At 47.2% G+C, this 17,882-nt stretch overlaps 1 protein-coding gene and 1 long non-coding RNA gene across 8 annotated transcripts in view; one reads left to right on the plus strand and one right to left on the minus strand.

Annotated features, from left to right (window-relative positions):
* Positions 1 to 17,882, minus strand: part of Smurf1 (SMAD specific E3 ubiquitin protein ligase 1) — an 89,405-nt gene that overhangs the window by 42,159 nt on the left and 29,364 nt on the right. The window lies entirely within an intron of this gene.
* Gm33821 lies at positions 408 to 4,119 on the plus strand. 3 transcript variants are annotated; one of them, XR_001785017.2, is made up of 2 exons: positions 408 to 532; positions 3,859 to 4,119. It is a non-coding gene; the product is annotated as a predicted gene, 33821 (long non-coding RNA). The 3 variants fall into 3 exon arrangements; XR_868689.3 differs by lacking the exon at positions 408 to 532 and adding an exon at positions 1,400 to 1,590; XR_868690.3 differs by lacking the exon at positions 408 to 532 and adding an exon at positions 1,400 to 1,590 and having other exon boundaries at positions 3,863 to 4,119.

A 17,882-nucleotide genomic window follows, 5' to 3' on the forward strand; every position in this document is an offset into this window, starting at 1 on the left:
CAGAAGTTTATGGTCCAACTCTATTTTGGTAAAAATTCAGACATGGGGCTGGGGCCACAGCATGAACAAAACTCTGGGTCCCTCCCGAGCAGCATGTAAACCAGGCCTGGGAGTGCATGACTATATCCCAGCATCCAGGAGGTCAGAGCACAAGAATCAGGAACTCAAGATTCAGGACTCTAGACCAACCTGAACCAAAGGAGCCCTGTCTTAAAAATAAAAAGCAAACGCAACAGCAATTCGGGAAGTAATTCGGAAGTCAGTAGTATTTGCTTCTTGTAAGGCAATTCCTTCAGTCTTAGGGCACTGTGCTGATGGGCACTGAAGATGGCTTTGGCTAGCTGCACAGAAGCCCTCACCAGGTCCTCTCAATTCACCATTGTGACAGCTTTCAGTTGCCCTGTCCTCCTTGCCTCAATGGCTCAGCCCCAGGCCACTCTTCTGGTGGGGATCGGTGGGGATCAGCACAGCGGGCAGGCTCTGGCACCTCCTTGCTCTGATTCATTCTCAACATGAAATCATGATTTGCTGGGTAAGTGAATAAAGCACGCCATTATACAACGTCCCAGACAGCTAGGATTAGCGACACCCACAAAACAATGTAAATTTACAATAACAATTCTGTAAATCAAGTCTAATTACCCTGCACTCAGCACGCACTTCCCACGTGATCTCCATCACCACAGGCTTCCCCTAAGCTGGGTTCATGCACCCACTGGTACTGATGTATGTCAGTGCCTACACACATTGTGTGAGCACACGGTCATGGATACACATGCTAACACACTGCTGTGTGCATATATATCGAGGCCCTCAGAGTATCACACAGCCCTCCCATGTGCTCCTCCCTCCTCCTCTCTGTCCAGACCTTGTCCCTGGAGCTACCTCAAGCCTCCCGTCCCGTCAGTTGTCCTATATGGCTCTATAGAGCTCTTTATGTCTCTATTAGTTCCAAGCAGGTTTTTAACTCCCTTGATGCAGAATCTGCAGCAGGTAGGGGTCAATCTAAGGTAATGAACAACTTCCCCCTGACACGTGGGAAGAACCTTCAGAGAGAGCTACAAGCAGATACTCAGAACCCGGCTGGGGCTGTAGCTGAGCCTAGCACGCATAAAGCCCACCATAAACCGGGTGTCGCGGTGCCCACGTATGGTCCCAGACTCAGGAGGGGATAAGGAGAATCAGGACTGCAAGCCTTGATGAGTATGAGATCTGTCTCAGGGCAACACAAACAACTGAGTTTGCTTTGGTTTGGGGGTTTGTTTTTGTGGAAGTGAGACGCCCATTTGCAAGGGTGGGTAGATGTGAGACAGGCTTAAAGGATGTGGTATGAAGAAAATCAGACATGGTGGGCGGATCCCAGGACTTGCCTGCCCATTTCTTGCACATTGTGAGGTAGGTGCCGGTTACAGAGTCTTGAAACTCTAACTGATGAAGCATCAGTGTGGCCCCAGGGAGATCTCACCCAGCATACAAAAAGCGTCGGGTTCAATCCCCAGCAACCCTCCAAATAATAACGCAACAGGACCAAAGATGGCCCATGAAAAGAAGATGGCAGCACACCTGACTCTGACCCTCAGAACCCACAAGGTGAGACCCAGCATTCCAAGCTGCCCTCTGACCTTCCAAGTGCATGCCCCTCCACAATAGAAATATAAAGTAAATGTATAAATATAAGTTAATTTTTAAAAAAAGGTGAGATACAACTGATTGGTTTTTTTTGTTTTAGTTTGGTTTTTGGTTTTTTTTCTGAAGCCTTTAAAAGCTTTCCCAGGATCAGTGCACAGAAAGTGAGGGAACACACGCTTGGTCGTTCAGTTTGCTCCAGCGGGCAAAGCTCAGGGTTCTCTCTGTTACCTAAGGCAAGCTCTTCTACAAACCCAACTACTTAAGTCTTTTATCTCATTGCTGCATGCACACAGCCTTTAGATAACTTCTAGGGACTGGAAACCAAGTATCCACTGTTTGGTCCTGGCTGAAGAGCTCCAAATCCAGCTTCCCTTCCCTGCAGCAGAGGGGGGCGGGGCACCTTGCTGGAAAGAGAGCCCTGTCTTTGCTCACATAAACTGACAGCCTCCGACAATCAACTCCCAGCCCACCACAGCGACAGAACAGGGAAAGGGAGAGACCAACAAAGGGGAACACAGACCTGGGGACAGTCGGATGGACACCAAAGCAAACACCCTGCTTTCCATTCTAAGAGCAATCTCCCACATCTGAGGTCTTGTTTCCCAAGGTTTCAGAGTCAGCTACAGTCTGAAACCATTAAATAGTGAGCCAGGAGTGCTGGGTCACTGCTGTAATCCCAGAACTCAAGAGGCCGAGCCAAGAGGACCACAGCAGAATCCAGACCAGCCAGGGCTACAGAGTTAGACCTTGCCTAAAACAAAAACCTAAGGGTGTATGTGTCTGCTTGTGAGTGTACTAATGGATGGCTGGACAGCTCCAGGTGCCAATTGCTCTCCTGTGGTCTCAGCAGGCACCTGCTCTTGCATGCACACAGTCACACGCACACACAACTTACACATTCGAAAAGTAAACCTTAAAGAAAGAACATAATTCCCAGTGACTTGAATGGCTTGGTATTAGGGCCTTTTTCTCCAAGTTCAGAAATACTTTTCTGAAATGTCGCGCCTCTGTGGCCTGCATGCAGGTCTTGGCAAGAGTTTAACCTCACAGAAAAGTACCTGGCTGCTCTGGTCTATCCCTGTTGCTCAACTGTGCCAGGTTTTATATGTGAAGTTTCGATAGCATCCAGCCACACTCATGAGCTTGCTTGGTATCTATGGCTACAACTCCATAATCAAGTAGCTGCAATAGTGGCTACCAAGTATAAAACTATTCACTATCTGGACATTTCAGGAGTTTGTATGCAAATCCCAAGAATCTTAGGAAAACACATTCCCAAAACACTGCACCAGCTTTGGGCCCTTATTCTTATTACGTAATTTGAAACACACAGTATGGGGAAGTTCATACAATGTGTATCCACCAAACTCTGACCGGCTGCAGATACGACACAGTCGGGCCACACAGGCAGCTCAGGAAGCACGGCTCTCAGGTCACTGTGCTGGCATCTAATACCTGCAGGATACTGGGTTGGCAATGAGAGAAAACTCCCAGGAGCCTCCCTGAGAATTCAGACTCTGACAAATCTGCTTGGCCTGGGGCTCAGGACATCCTTTCAAGAATGCTGGGGGGGGGGTATCTTTTTGAGGCCTCACACACCCCAAAGAGTTGGGGATGCACAGAAAATGGGATAATCCCCAATCCACTCCACACACAAACCCCAGCTGTGCCAATATTCAGGACCACTCCAGTAAAGGAGATCTCTGGTGACATATGCGGAGCCACACAGCAAGAGCCCAACAGCCCTCCCATGTCAGCTGTCCGCAGGAGCAGAGTCTCACAGGCTAAGGACATACCAAGGTCAGGAGCCACTCAGGCCAGGAAGGACTGTCTTTGCAACTTTAAGTAGGGACAGCTAGGAAGGTGGCCTAACAAGGAAGCTCAGAGCCTACTTCAAATAAAGTGCATGCCCGGCCAGGTTCCTTTCCCAAATATCCCCAGTCAAAGCCACTGTTGTCTCTGTAGGCTCCTGCACAGCCTGGGTCCCAGGCTAGGTTACAGGTCCTCTGTCTTTGCCTCCCAGGAAGGGTCACTGAGCTTAATTGCTGGCCATATGTCACAGATTGCACTGTCCACCTCTGCCCTAAGTGTGTGTGGTGACCCCAAAGTCAACCACAGAAGCCCAGGGCCATGCAGAGTCTTTCTCCACTACAGCAGGCCAATAGACAGGAGAGGGTTTTAGAAGTACTAACTCACAAGTTCAAAATTCACACTTCTGCTCTTTATCAGATAGGCACCAGGCGGGAAACTGCTCAACTTCTCCAGACCTTAACCTTCCCACCTGCTCCACAAGGATGCTAGCGCTCCACTCAGAAGTGCGTGTTCCTCGCTAAGGTCAGGTGAGGCGCTACTCTGCTGCTCTCCCTACCATAAACAAGCTGCCGTTCACAATCAGCCTGGTGTCAAGTTTTTCACAGATTCCTGCTTTGTCGGTGTTTAAAACAATCCCCAAACATGATAATAAAGTGCTGGGTAGTGTTTCCAAACACAGATGCAAGGCTGAGCCATCTCTCCAGGCCCTTGATATGTATTTCTTTTTTTTTTTTTTTAAATGATGGCTATGAGTCGCCATGTGGGTCCTCTGTAAGGAAGGAGCACTCTAACACTGATCCTTTTCAATAGGGAAGAAAAAAAACACCAGCTGAACTTGAACTGAAACAAGAAGCCAAGTCTTCAATTGTGAATTAATTATATATCACCCTGCTACAGTTAAAGGCTTGGGGGCTATAGATGTGACTTAGTGGATGCTTGCCTAGCAGATACAAAGTTTTGTCTGAACCTGGGTTACAGAGAGGTTAGCCCTGAGTTCAACCATCACAAATCAGCAACCAAAAGCAGTGCTCATTAAACTGACTGTCAGGCAGTTAGCTGGAGATAGAGGCCAACAAGAACCAAGCTCTGCATTCCGCAGGAGCTCAGACTTGGGCTCACTAATTCACTGTCCTCGGAGGTACTGTGAGGTACTGTGAGGTACTGTGACTGGGTCTTAAGGAGTGCGAACAATGAGAAGCAACCCCCTCCCCATCTATCTACCTCTCTATGTCCGCCAGAGCTGGTTCTATTCCCATCAGGCAATAAGACGCTGGTGACATTCCCTCCCCTGACCACACACCACCCACGTGACACACACACAGATGAAGGAACAAGTGGGACACAGTCAGGAGGCTGCAGACAGAGCATCCACAGTCCCCCTGCAGGGAATGACAGAGAGAACTCAGCTGCACACTCGGAACGTACTGCTACCCTGCCCACTCCTTCCAGGATGTATAAGCAGCTTTGGTGTTCCTGAAACATATTTAGGAAATGTTCCCTCAGAGTGAATTACGAATCAATCTAATTAAAAGCTGCCTTCAGCTGGGCTCCCACGCCAGAGCCCCTCATCCAGTGGTGCCACCTTTAGTTCTCACAGAAATCAAGTGAGAAATGCAAATGAGTCACCACCATAGTGAGTCCTACTGGGAGAATAGCGCCAAAGTGTCAACAACACGCAACAAGCCACTGCCTCACAAGGACAAGGAATCACTGTGAGTGTGGCACCTAGATCCTAAGCAATTGTGCCATTTCATGCCTACAATTTTTACACAGAACTTAGTGTGTGCCGAGTTGAGTACAGTTCATGAGTACACTCTGCTCATATGGCAGAGTTAACTTAAGAAACCTGGCTAGAGGGGCTGGAGAGATGGCTCAGTGGTTAAGAGTACCGACTGCTCTTCTGAAGGTCCTGAGTTCAAATCCCAGCAACCACATGGTGTCTCACAACCATCCATAATGAGATCATGAGATCTGACATCCTCTTCTGGTGCATTTGAAGACAGCTACAATGTACTTATGTATAATAATAAATAAATCTAAAAAAAAAAAAGCACTGGCTGTTCTTCCAGAGGCCCCCAGGTTCAGTTCCCAGCACTCACATAGCACACACTACAGTTCCGGGGGATTTGATTCCCTCTCTGGCCTCCAAACACATGTGATGCACAGTCAGGCATAAAAATTTAAAAAAAAAAAAAAAAAAGAAACCTGGCTAGATGCCAGGCAGTGGTGGTGCACGCCTTTGATCCCAGCACTTGGGAGGCGAGGTAGAGGCAGGCGGATTTCTGAGTTCGAAGCCAGCCTGGTCTACAGAGTGAGTTCCAGGACAGCCAGGACTACACAGGGAAACCCTGTCTCAAAAAACCAAATAATAATAATAATAATAATAATAATAATAATAATAATAATAATAATAATAGAAGCCTGGCTAGAAAACAATGGTCCCACTCTAAACTACATATGGTGAATATTTTTCTGTAGTTTTTAAAGATTAATTTTTACTATTTCTAGTACTTGTGTCTGTGCGTGTCTCTGTGTGTGAGTGTGGACACATGGATTCCGGTGACAGTGGAATCAGAAAAAGGGAGGGCATGGAATCCCTTGCAGCTGAATTATAGTAGGCGCTGAGCCACCCAGCGTGGGTCAGGGGAACCTGAGAAGTCCTCTGGAAGAGCAGCAAGTGCCCCAGGTTGGATAAGAAGCCAAGCCTCAATTATGGAGCAATTATAAGTAAATTTGCTACAATACAAGGCTTTAGGAGCTGGAGATGTTGTTCATTTGGTAGAGTGCCTGCCTGCCTGCCTGCCACGCAGGCACAGAGCCCCAGGGTTCTATTCCCCCAACCCCTATCACATAACACTGGGTGTGAGGCACACCTCGAATCCCAACACTCAGGGAGAGGAGGCAGAAGGGTCAGAAGATAAAGATCATTTCTGTTACACAACCTGGGTTATATCAGTTCTCATCTCAAACACACAGAACCCCATAACTACTGATCACAAATAGCACAATTGAAATTTATACACAAAACCAACACAACTATAAGCAACTTAAAGATGGCAGTCACATGAAGTATTTGTTTGTTTGTTTGTTTGTTTCTGGGACAGGGTTTCTCTGTGTAGCTCTGGCTGTCCTGGAACTCAACTCTGCAGACCAGGCTGGCCTTGAACTCAGAGATTTGCCTGCCCCTGCCTCCATAGTGTTGTGATTAAAGGCCTAGTCACCACCATCTGGCACACGAGTTGTTCTTTTTTTTTTTTTTTTTTTTTTATTTATTTATTTATTATATGTAAGTACACTGTAGCTGTCTTCAGACGCACCAGAAGAGGGTATCAGATCTTATTATGGGTGGTTGTGAGCCACCATGTGGTTGCTGGGATTTGAACTTCGGACCTTTGGAAGAGCAGTCGGGTGCTCTTACCCACTGAGCCATCTCACCAGCCCACGAGTTGTTCTTAAACTAACTGCTGACAGTAGTCGTAGGTCTTAAAAATATTCAGGGCTGCAAACTCACAGTATCAGAAATCACTGAGAACCTGACTAAAGCTTCATAAATAGCACCTTCTATAAGACAGGAATCAACAGGAACAAGGCTTTGAGCACTCTACCAACCATACTTTACCATAGAAAGAAAGGCTCCTGTTAAATGGAAATAATGTTGAAACTCAAAATCAAACTCAAAAGTCTCAGGTGGTTAGACCAGCTTAATTTTAAAATAGTTCCACAGAGAATTTCAAACTACTGCTTCCATTCCCTACTGAATTCAAAGACACTGGAGAGTCTAACAAGTCAGTTGGTCAGGAGGAGGCCAGAGGGTCTAAGGAGTGCAAAGCAAGGTTCACTACATCCTCTGAGATGTCTCCATGATGCACACATGCACAGGTTTGATTGGCAGGTGAGCAGGAGATCATGAATCATTTTGAATTCATCGTGAGCTTTCCTGAGCAGTACTGGGAGTGCAGTGAGTCTCAGGCATGGACAGGGAGGGAGGGACGCAGCTCAGCATCAGGACTCACACACACCACAGCCTAGGTGTGATTCTGAGCACTGTACAATGAAAGGAAACGAATGAACGAATGAATGTCTTAGGCAAGGAAGAAGCAAGCTCTTTCTAACTTAGCCTCAACATGAATCCAATCCTTAGGCTGGGCCTCGAAGCCAAGCTGAGGGCTCATTGAGCACTAGCTGCTGCTGGCAGGCTTTACTTACAGCCAACCATCCCCCCGAACACCACCATCCACGGACTACTCAAGCACTGCCAAGATTTCCACTTTGCAGGGCTGGGTACTTACCTTAGCTGGTAGAATGCTCAAAGCCTTCAGTCTGGTCCCCAGCACTGTACAAAGGGTGCACACTTGTAATCCCAGCACTCAGGAAGTAGCAAGATGTGGTTAGCCTGGGCCACATGAGTCCTCACCTCAAAGACATACTAGGCCCAGATCCACAGCAGTGCCAGAGAGGCCCCAATGGTCCATTCTTGAGCCTAGCATTAACCTGCTGACCAGTGCTCTTAGAACCTTCAGGATGAGAGCTATGATCTTCTAACTACTAAAGCAGGGATCCCTGGTGAAGTTTTGGTCCCTCTGGATCACCCCTCAAATAGACAGTACCTGGGGGTAGCCTTCAGACAGCAGCCTGCCTGGGATCAGGGTTCTGCACAACAGTGGAGAGCTTTCCAATACAGATAAACGGCTGGCCTGAACCCTGTGGGGAGCACTGACCCAGGTGCCAGCCAGGAGAGCACTAAGCAGCAAAAGACAGGGACAGGAGCACTGCAGAGGTTCTAAAGACAGCTCACAGCAGGAAGGCACCACAGAGGCTGGTTACAATGCAAGCCCTGAGCGGGCAGGGTCAGCAAGCAGCAGCACTCCTACAGGAGCTACTCTAAGGACACCCAGTCTAACTACATAAAACTCAAAAAGGTGGGACTGGAGAGATGGTTCAGTGGGTTAAGAACACCAGCTGACTTTCCAAAGGGCCCAGGTTCGATTCTCAGCAATGACATGGTGACTCACAACCTTCTAAAACCCCAGTTCCAGGGCATCCAACACACTCTTCTGGCCTCCGTGGGTACTGCACGCACATGGTACACATAGATACATGCAGGCAAAATATCTTTTAGAAAACGGCAGAGTAGGGCCCTGGTTGGTACACATCATATGACTAGCCATGGCAATCTCAGCTCAAAGAGGAAGACAAAGGCGGAACATGTAAATGATAATCATGGAAAGGCTAGACCAGCTACATTCCTACACACCAGGGAGACCTCAGGGCAAAGAAAATGAGGAGGGGGAAAGATGAACAAACGGATCAGCTCACCAAAGGATTTTCAATTCTATCCATATTGGTACCTAAATCCTCAAAATAAACAAAGCAAAACACAATGGACAGAACGTCAAGAGAAACAGGAAAACCCAGAAGAGCAGCTGGAGATGTCAACAGACAAAACTGAACCCTGCAGCGCATGTTCTCTGGTCACGGAATTAAACTAGGAAGCAACACGAGAAGACAGGAAACTCTTCAACCCTCGGACATTAAACATCACACTTCTAAATAATCCTTGGCCGGCTCTTGGAGCTCCATCTTCTCCTTCCACCTGTGAGGTGTGAACTCTGTGACAACCTGCATGTTTCAGGCTAGCTGGCCCTTGAGCTGTAGGGCAGCTCTCCCTCCACCTGTGAGGTGTGAACTCTGTGACAACCTGCACGTTTCAGGCTAGCTGGCCCTTGCAGCTCTCCTTTCACCTATGAGGTATGAACTCTGTGACAACCTGCACGTTTCAGGCTAGCTGGCCCTTGAGCTGTAGGGCAGCTCTCCTTCCTCTGCCTTCTGTCTCAGCACAGAAATGCTGGAGTTACAGATGTGCACCACCACATCTGCTTTGTACAAGGGCCTGAACTCAGCACACACAGCACACACTTTTACCTGCTGAGCTATCTTGTTGCCCAGCCCTTATAAGAGAAAGAAAAAGATGAAATGTCTTTGCTGGAAAAGAAGAAAAGTCATAAATCGCAAGTCTAAGCTTATACCTCACGAAACAGAAAACCAGAGCTGGGTATGATGGTGCACTTTAATCCCAGCATTCCAGGGGTGAGGGTGGAGGGCAGATGCAGGCAGATCTCTGTAAGTTCAAGGCAGCCTGGTCTACAGATAGAATTCCAGGGCACAGAAGCAACCCTGTCTTGAAAAACAAATAAAACCAACAACAACAAAAACAAAAACAAACAAAAAAAAAAAACAGAAAATCAAATTGAATTCACCCGGTAAGAAACTAAATTGAGCTTAAGTGGAATGGCAGAAAAGAGGAGAAAAGGGGCTGAGGCAGCAATGGAGGACCCCGTGGCTGGAATCCAAGTGATAAGGCAGGGCACAGGGCCCACCCTCCCTGGGACTGGACTTCATCAAGTAATCAAAGAGGGAGCTGGGGAGGGGCACAGGCAGATCCCAGGGAATCACCGCCAGCCAGCCTCACTAAGCTATTGAAACCCAGGTTCTGTGAGCGACAGTCACAAAACAGAAGCTGGAGAGTGGAGGAAGGCCTCTAACATATGTCCATCCGTCTGTCCGTGTGTCCTACCCACCCAGAACAAGCACAAAGAAGTACGACCTTGGCTAAGACACCGCTGGCCTACAGAGGGGGAAAATCAGCAAGGTCTTCGAGGCAGCCCCTGGACAGGGAGCTCTTCCCAAGTACCACTGACCAACTTCCCACGAGCATCTGAAGGCATGCACTGCAGCCCTCAAATTCTCTCCGATGCACACCGGCCTTCAAGAGTCAAGACATTTCAGCCCAATTCGAAACCAGCCATCTGCAAGTCTTCATCATGACCCCCTGGAGAGACTTTTATCTGAAGCACAAAAAACAAAACAAAACAACAACAAGAAAAAAAAATCCCAGCTCCTATATAAGCCAAGTCACAGGCGGCCACAGCAGCTTCCCTGGGGAGCAGGCTGGGTAAGTTGCCTAGCCCTGTTAGAACAGCCATACTTAACTAAGCCAGAGCCTGGAAGTCAACAGTGGAAACGCTCTATTAATAGTCAAGCTGAGGCTGGAAATAGAAGACTAGAAAGGACGAGTTCACGGCTCCAGTGAGGAGGAAAGTGAGACATCTATGCCCTGGGAAGCAACAGGAACGTACAGAACCAGAGAGGCGAGGTCATCCTTCCAGAGCTATGCAGGGATGTCCAGATGTGAACAGACCCTGCACACTGTGCACACTGACATGCTCTTGAGGCTCTTGAGTGTGTCAGCCTGGGTCTGTGTCTGTAGCACGTGTATGTATGTGCACATGTGATCAGAGGCTTATGCTCTGCTGTCTCCATAAAGTCATTCTCCACCTTACTGTTTTGAGATAGATCCCTCACTGACCCTAGAGCTTGCCCTTCAAGCTGGGCTGGCTGCCTTGTGAGCACCCCAGATCTGCCCATCTCCCCCCTCCCCAGCACGTGGACAGAGGCATGCTGCCATGGCCAGCTTTCTCACGTGGAATCAGGATGAAGGTCCAAATGCTTAACAGACAGAGTATTCATGCTCATGTTTGGATCACAGGTTTAAACACTGTAAGATAGTGCGTACTCACACTCCAAACCAGACAAAATACATATACATAGGAAACAAGTGCAATCCATCTTGTAAGTGTAACTCTGACATTTCCAGCCCATGCCAATAAAAAATAAACAAAAAATACTCAATTCAGATTTCCTTTTTTTTTTATTGTCACATACGTATGCCCAAGCTCAAAGACCTCAACTATGATACTATAATGAATATTTGAAATTTTAAAAAAGGTGATGAGGTTGGAGAGGTGGCTCAGTGATTGAGCTCTGTGCTCTTGCAGAGGACCCAAATTTGATTCCCAGAACCCTGGTCAGGTGGCTCACACTGTTTGTAACTCCAGCTCCAGATCTCCAGATCCTCTTCTGGTCCCTGCAAGCACCAGAACTCAGGAGCAACATGCGTGCACATGCGCGCGCGCACACACACACACACACACACACACACACACACACACACACACAGAGCAGATGCTTAAAAGAAAAACTAAATGGCTCTTTCAATAATATCAAGATAAAATACAGCTGGCATGGTGGTGCATGCCTTTGGTCCCAGCACTTGGGAAACAGAGGCAGAGACAGAAGCAGGAGACATCAGCTGCTGGTCTATATAGCAAAATCCAGACCAGGCAAATCTACATAGTGAGTCCCGATCTCAAACATTCAAAACAAACAAAAAATAAAAGAAAGCCTTACTAGTATTTAATTTCTGCTATTTTTTCTCTTTGAGTATCTCACAATTAATATGATCTTAAAATTGCATGTCATTAACTTTATTGTTGGTGTATGTTACACACACACACACACACACACACCCAAAGAAGCCAGACAAGAACATTAAATCCCCTGCAGCTGGAACTACAGGCAGTTGCGAGTTGCCCAGTGTGGGTGCTGGCCCCAGGTCACATCTGCAGAGCATCCGTGTGATTTTAGATTTGAGTGGTAACAATTAAGAGCCAGCGAACAGAGTTCTTGCTCCAGTCTCCTCTGTACACAGCAGCCACAGAAAAATATACCACGTGTGCATTTGTGGGCCCCTTTCCTAAGATTACTGTGAAATCAAATGCTAATTTCACTGTAATACATTACTTTCTCAAAGGCTATAAAGACACAGAAGAGTACTACAATGTGTGCCATTGTAGTAGCTGGATGCGTTTGCGATGACTTACTGCAGTAAATGCATAGCCCTCGTGTTAGGACATGACAAAGCAGAAATCTTCACAGGTAGATATTACATCAGGCACCAATTCCAACCCATGACTCAGGGTACCTTAAATATGTGTCATGACTCAGGGTACCTTAAATATGTGTATAGAAACCGCATTCTTTTCATAGCCAGACTTTGCAGACAATCTGATCCCAAAGCTATGCACAGACCTTCCATTTAAGGCGAGGGCTATCTCATCTGTGCTTCTCTATACTTTCGAGGACACTACCTAACTTGATGGTAACTGCTCTCGAAGTCTCTGATAAAGCACTGGATGACATACAAGCTCAAAGATGAAATATCTACTAATGGGGAGGACGATTGGAGATGGGATTTAGGTTTTTTTCCTTCGAGTCAGGGTCTCGCTATGTATGTAGCCCAGGCTATCCTCAAACTGACAAGTGCTGAGATTATAGGTATGAGCCATCACACTTGGCTCAAAAGATAGATTTCTTTCTTTCTTTCTTTCTCTCTCTCTCTCTCTCTCTCTCTCTCTCTCTCTCTCTCTCTCTCTCTCTCTCTTTCTTTCTCTCTTTCCCTGCACCCCACCTCCATAAGATTTCTTGTTACATATAAAAGAAATTCCTCGAGCAGGCAAAACAGCTCAGGTGCTAAGGCACTTGCTATCAAGGCTGGAGACCCGACTTCAATTCCCAGGACCCACATGGTTAGAGGGAGAAAACAGACTTGGCAAGTTGTCCTGTGACCTCCACAGGACAGAAGCACATGCCATGGCACACACATGTACCCTATGTGCATGCACACACATATTCATATGTAAATTTTAAAATTAATACAATTTTTTAAAATAAGAAAACACGTCTTGAACCCCAGCACTCAGGAGGCAGAGGCAGGAAGATCTCTGTGTTTGAGGCCAACCTTAACAACACAGAAAGGATCCTGTGTCAAGAAAAAGGGGAGGGAAGGAGGGCGGGAAATTCCCTATGGGATATCTCTAAGATATTTTCATCTTGAGGAAAATATTGGAAAACTCTCTTTTTACATTACTAACGGGTGAATCAGTTTGAGTTCACCTAGAGACTGCTCTTTTTTTGTCTTTGTCCAAATAAGGGAAGTGAGCAGGCATCTGACCTTGGAGCCCAACCCTCTAGTTGCAGCCTTCCCTGTCCACTTAGCAGTGCCGCTGTGCCCCGTCATGACTGGACAACAGGCCCCGGGCCACTGCTCCACACCATTTTATTACATAACTATGTCGTTTTACACCCACCATTCACACTCACTAAAGCACATGACCAGCAGTTCACACATCACTAGATTATTCTTCTAGAAGGCAGTGGAACTCCAGCCAGGGCTATTCTACTGTCAACTCAGATCTCTCCTGAGGCATTTCAACTGTTCCTGAACTAGTCCAACAGTATGCCATGGGGCAACGACGAGAGAGAAAGCAATGCTCTACAGGGGAAACTCCAATGATGGCAGCAAAGGCCGCAGCCCAGGCCACTTGCTCAGACCCACAACTGTGCTTCCTGGACATCCAGGCTTGTCAGGGTCTTTTCCTGTCCTCAAATTCTGGTATCTAACTTTCAACTGTTCTAGAGGCCATTAGCCAAAGCCAGATTGCTGCCTGTAAGCAGAACACCTCACAGACAGGCAAGGATAAACAAGAATTCAGTAGCTCCAGCCGGGCAGTGGTGGCACACAGCTTTAATCCCAGCACTCGGGAGGCAGAGGCAGGTGGATTTCTGAGTTCAAGGCCAGCCTGGTCTACAGAGTGAGTTCCAGGACAGCCAGGGCTATACAGAGAAACCCTGTCTCAAAAAAAAAAAAAAAAAAAAAAGAAAGAAAGAAAAGAAAAAACAAACAAAAAACAAAACAAAACAAAAAAAAGTGTGCACACATGCACATGGACATGCATATATATGAAGCCAACCCTGACAGTCTTCTATGGCCCAGGGATACCTGCCTTGACAAGCAACAGCCATATTCCTTCCCCAAGGACAGCAGCTCTGCTGCCACTCTACACATGGGACAAGCTTGGGGGCCATAATTTCACTATGGAAAGTGCAGAGAATGCACAAGCTACACAAAGTCCAGTTTCTCTCCAAAGAGAGAGAAAACAAATGCATACTATACCCATATGTGGATAAAAGCCATGAACTAATATGCATACTGCATTAAGCCATGACTACACTACTAAAGCCTGTGTATTTCTCTGCTATATGCCATCCATTGTCGGATGTACTTTCTATCTGAACCATCTAATTCTAGCAATTAACCTGAAACAGGTAACTATTATTATCCCCACATTAACACGAGGGGTTGGAAGAACAGAGGCACTACGGACATAAGTAATCTACCCAAGACGGCAGTGCTAAGGAGTCTAAATTTGTTTATTATTTGTTTATTTTTGCAGTGCTAAAGATGTAATCTCTATACTAGGCAGGGGCTCTACCACTGAGCCACGCCCCAGCCCCTCACTGGGGGATTCTAGGCAAGTGCCCCTGCTACCAAGAATCTGAAATCAAACAATTGCGCTTTATGCCGTGTTCATAACCACCGGGATGCAGCTCTTCACATCTGTCTTGTAAACACAGATACCTAAGCTCTAATCACCTATTCTGGGCTTTCACTATGTTTCACAGATGGGACCTAGATGGCAAACGGGCATTCACCACGCAGTTGGGTTCCCACAGACCCCATCCTATTTCCACTGTAGCTTCTCTTACAGGGCCATGCAGACTCAGTCCAAATGACCTCCTTTCCCTCAGCATGCCAATGCCAACCGCTTCCCAGCTCTGAGCCTTTGCTCCCCTCTTTCCCTGATGTGCAAGCCTCCCAGCCCCCACTCCACACCCTTGTTATCTCTACCTCCTGGAGTGTTATCTGCCACTTCCCTGAACATAACATGCTAGAAAGCAGAGCCTTCTAATCAAAGTCTCCTCCTTTGTAAAGGGAACACTGGATGAAGTAGCTGTCAATTCACTACTGAAGTTAGAGAGGCATCGGGGGTCTGAGCTTCTCTATCAAGATGTGATCCCCAAGAATCCAAAATTTACAAGCGTTCTACCCATCACTAAACTGCTCCAAGGCCTCTGTATGTCTGACTTTAAAACCTACCATTAAGACACAGTGTGTGATTTGTGGAACTTTAACATTTATCTCAATGGGTCCTTTTATGGTCTGAATGTGCAGTGTGTGAAATTTGGGGAAAGTATTTTAAGTATTTGGTAAACACTGGGAACACAAGGTCACAAGAACCACAGGAAAACAGCCTATAAACTCTGGCTGCCACTACAGTGGCGATGGGGGTAAACAGGCTCCGGGCAGACAGGTGGCCCGCTCTCACTGTAAGAACTCTAAGGACTTGGGCTGAGAATGTAGCTCAGTTGGCAGACTGCTTGCCCAGCACCCATAAAGCCCTGGGTTCATCTCCAGCACCATATAAACTAGAAGGGGTGGCCCGTGCATGTGACTCCAGCATTCAGGAGGTAGAGACAGAGAACCAGATCCAAGGTCATCCTCCGCTACATAGGGAGTTAGAAGCTAGCCTGGGCTACACAATACCCTGTATTTAAGGAGGTGGGAAGGCCTTGCCTGGTGTAGTGGTACACACCTACAATCTTTGCACACAGGAAGCTCAAGGCTAACCTGAGCTGAACCTTGAAGGGTGGAAGGTGGGGGTGGGGACCAGAGATTATCAGTGACTTCCTGATCCTTCTGCCTTCCTTCCCTACTAGGCGGCCTTGCTCAGGTGACTCCAGGTTGTCAACATTAGGAAGCCCTTTCTAGTTGTCACCCACCACTGCACCGATACCCAAGGCTCCTGCACTGAAGATAAATCGTGAACTTTCTCAAGTGTCCCAGTTAGGGTTTTCGATGTGGTGATAAACACTATGGCCAAAAGCAAACAGGCAGGAAAGGGTTAATTTCCATTTAAACCTCTCTCTTCACAATCCAACACTGGAAAAGTTGGAGTAGGAACCCAGAGGCAGGAGCTGGAGGCAGGAGCTGACACAGAGGCCATAAAGCAATGCTACTTACCGGCTTGCTCCCCACGGCTTACTCAGCCTGCTTTCTTATCTGCCCCAGGACCACCTATCCATCTATCACGGGACTGGACCCTCACATCTGTCATCAATCAAGAAAATGTACCAGAGGCTTGCCCACAGGCCAATCTGATGGAATCATTTTCTTACTTAGTTTCCTCTTCCCAGATCACTCTAGTTTGTACTAAGTTGACAAAACACTAGCCAGCCCACAAATAAATGTGGCAAGGTAAAAGAAACCCTAACAGTGCTTTAATTACCAGCCCACAGTAAGTGTTTAATCATAGTGTATTATCCCTGTGTCACCAGAAGGAACAAGATCAAACAAACATGACTAGTGGCCCACACTGCTACAGCCCAAGAGAAAGATCACATAACTAGACATGACAGCCTAACACACACACACACACACACACACACACACACACACACACAGTCACAAAGGTCAGTATATTGTTTGAGGAAAACTAAAGTTTGACAGTGGAAATCTAGGATCTGAACTTGAAATGGTTCCTCATGACCCAGACACATGAGCTCTCCATGGAAAGCCCCTGGTCTCACATCCTCTCTAAAGAGGACAACTTCCCTTGAACACAGAGAAGGTGAATGTCAATCCCCAGCAGCTCCCAGTGGCCAAGGGCTTCCAACCTTATTGGGGAATCAGGAAACTGGGCTTCCCCTAGGCTTGCTGAAGTCAGCTCAAGCCGCCGGTGACTAAAGAGGCAGCCTTTCCTACCTCTTGGGTCTTAGGAACCACAAAGCTGTTAAAAACTGTTTCTGCTCATTTCACCAGCAAACTTAATTGCATGGACACACAGCTGTCCCAGAGAATGTGTGACAGGCCTCCCAAAAGGATGGAAACAAGAGTGCTTGAGCTTGTGCAAGAATCCTTAAAACTCACTGCCCACAGATGTTTCCAAACTCAGGGTTTGAGAAAAAACTATGAACAACTGTCAAGAGAGCAAAACAAGACAAATGTAAGAAGGCCATGGCCTGCCACTCTTCTGGGGCACAGGGCCAGTGCCACTGCGGAGCCCAAGCAAGGGGCCCACAAGCAGGCATTCCCTGCTAAGCCCTTGCACTCGAGACCTGTGACTTGGAAAGCCTGACAGGCTCACTCATCTGAAAGGGTTGTTCCTTCAGCCGTATATAAGCCAGGGCCTCACACATGTAGGCAAGAACGCGCCTCTGAGTTACACCTCCAACCCAAAGAACCGCTCCTGTATTCAACAGTGAGCACTGAAAGCTGGGAACAATCTCAGTGAGCACACAGCAAGGGCGTTCACTTGGTTCCAGAGGGCCCACCTCTCTTTGCATGCCTGCCTCACACGGTGACCACAGTGTACAGGAAAAGCGGTAGGTTTTATGTAAAGTCACTCATCCAACTAACCAGGGCACTTCTTGGAAAAGGGTCATATGATAATGACACAGGACAACAGGTTGGATATAGAACTGTTCTAGGCACAAACAGAAACTGTGGCTACCCTAAAAGATGTCCATCAGAAAGAACAGAAAAATTTCCCCTTTTCCAAGAAATGATTTCCCCTGTGCCACAGGTGCCACCATGATGTGGGTGATTCACCCCTGTTAAGCACATGATTGTGCACGGTGCCCTGAGGGTACAGACAAAGGTCAGCTAGTATATGGCAAAGACTTGATCGGAGTCATTCTTCCAA

This window comes from Mus musculus, chromosome 5, assembly GCF_000001635.26.
Source record: "Mus musculus strain C57BL/6J chromosome 5, GRCm38.p6 C57BL/6J".
NCBI lineage: Eukaryota > Metazoa > Chordata > Mammalia > Rodentia > Muridae > Mus > Mus musculus.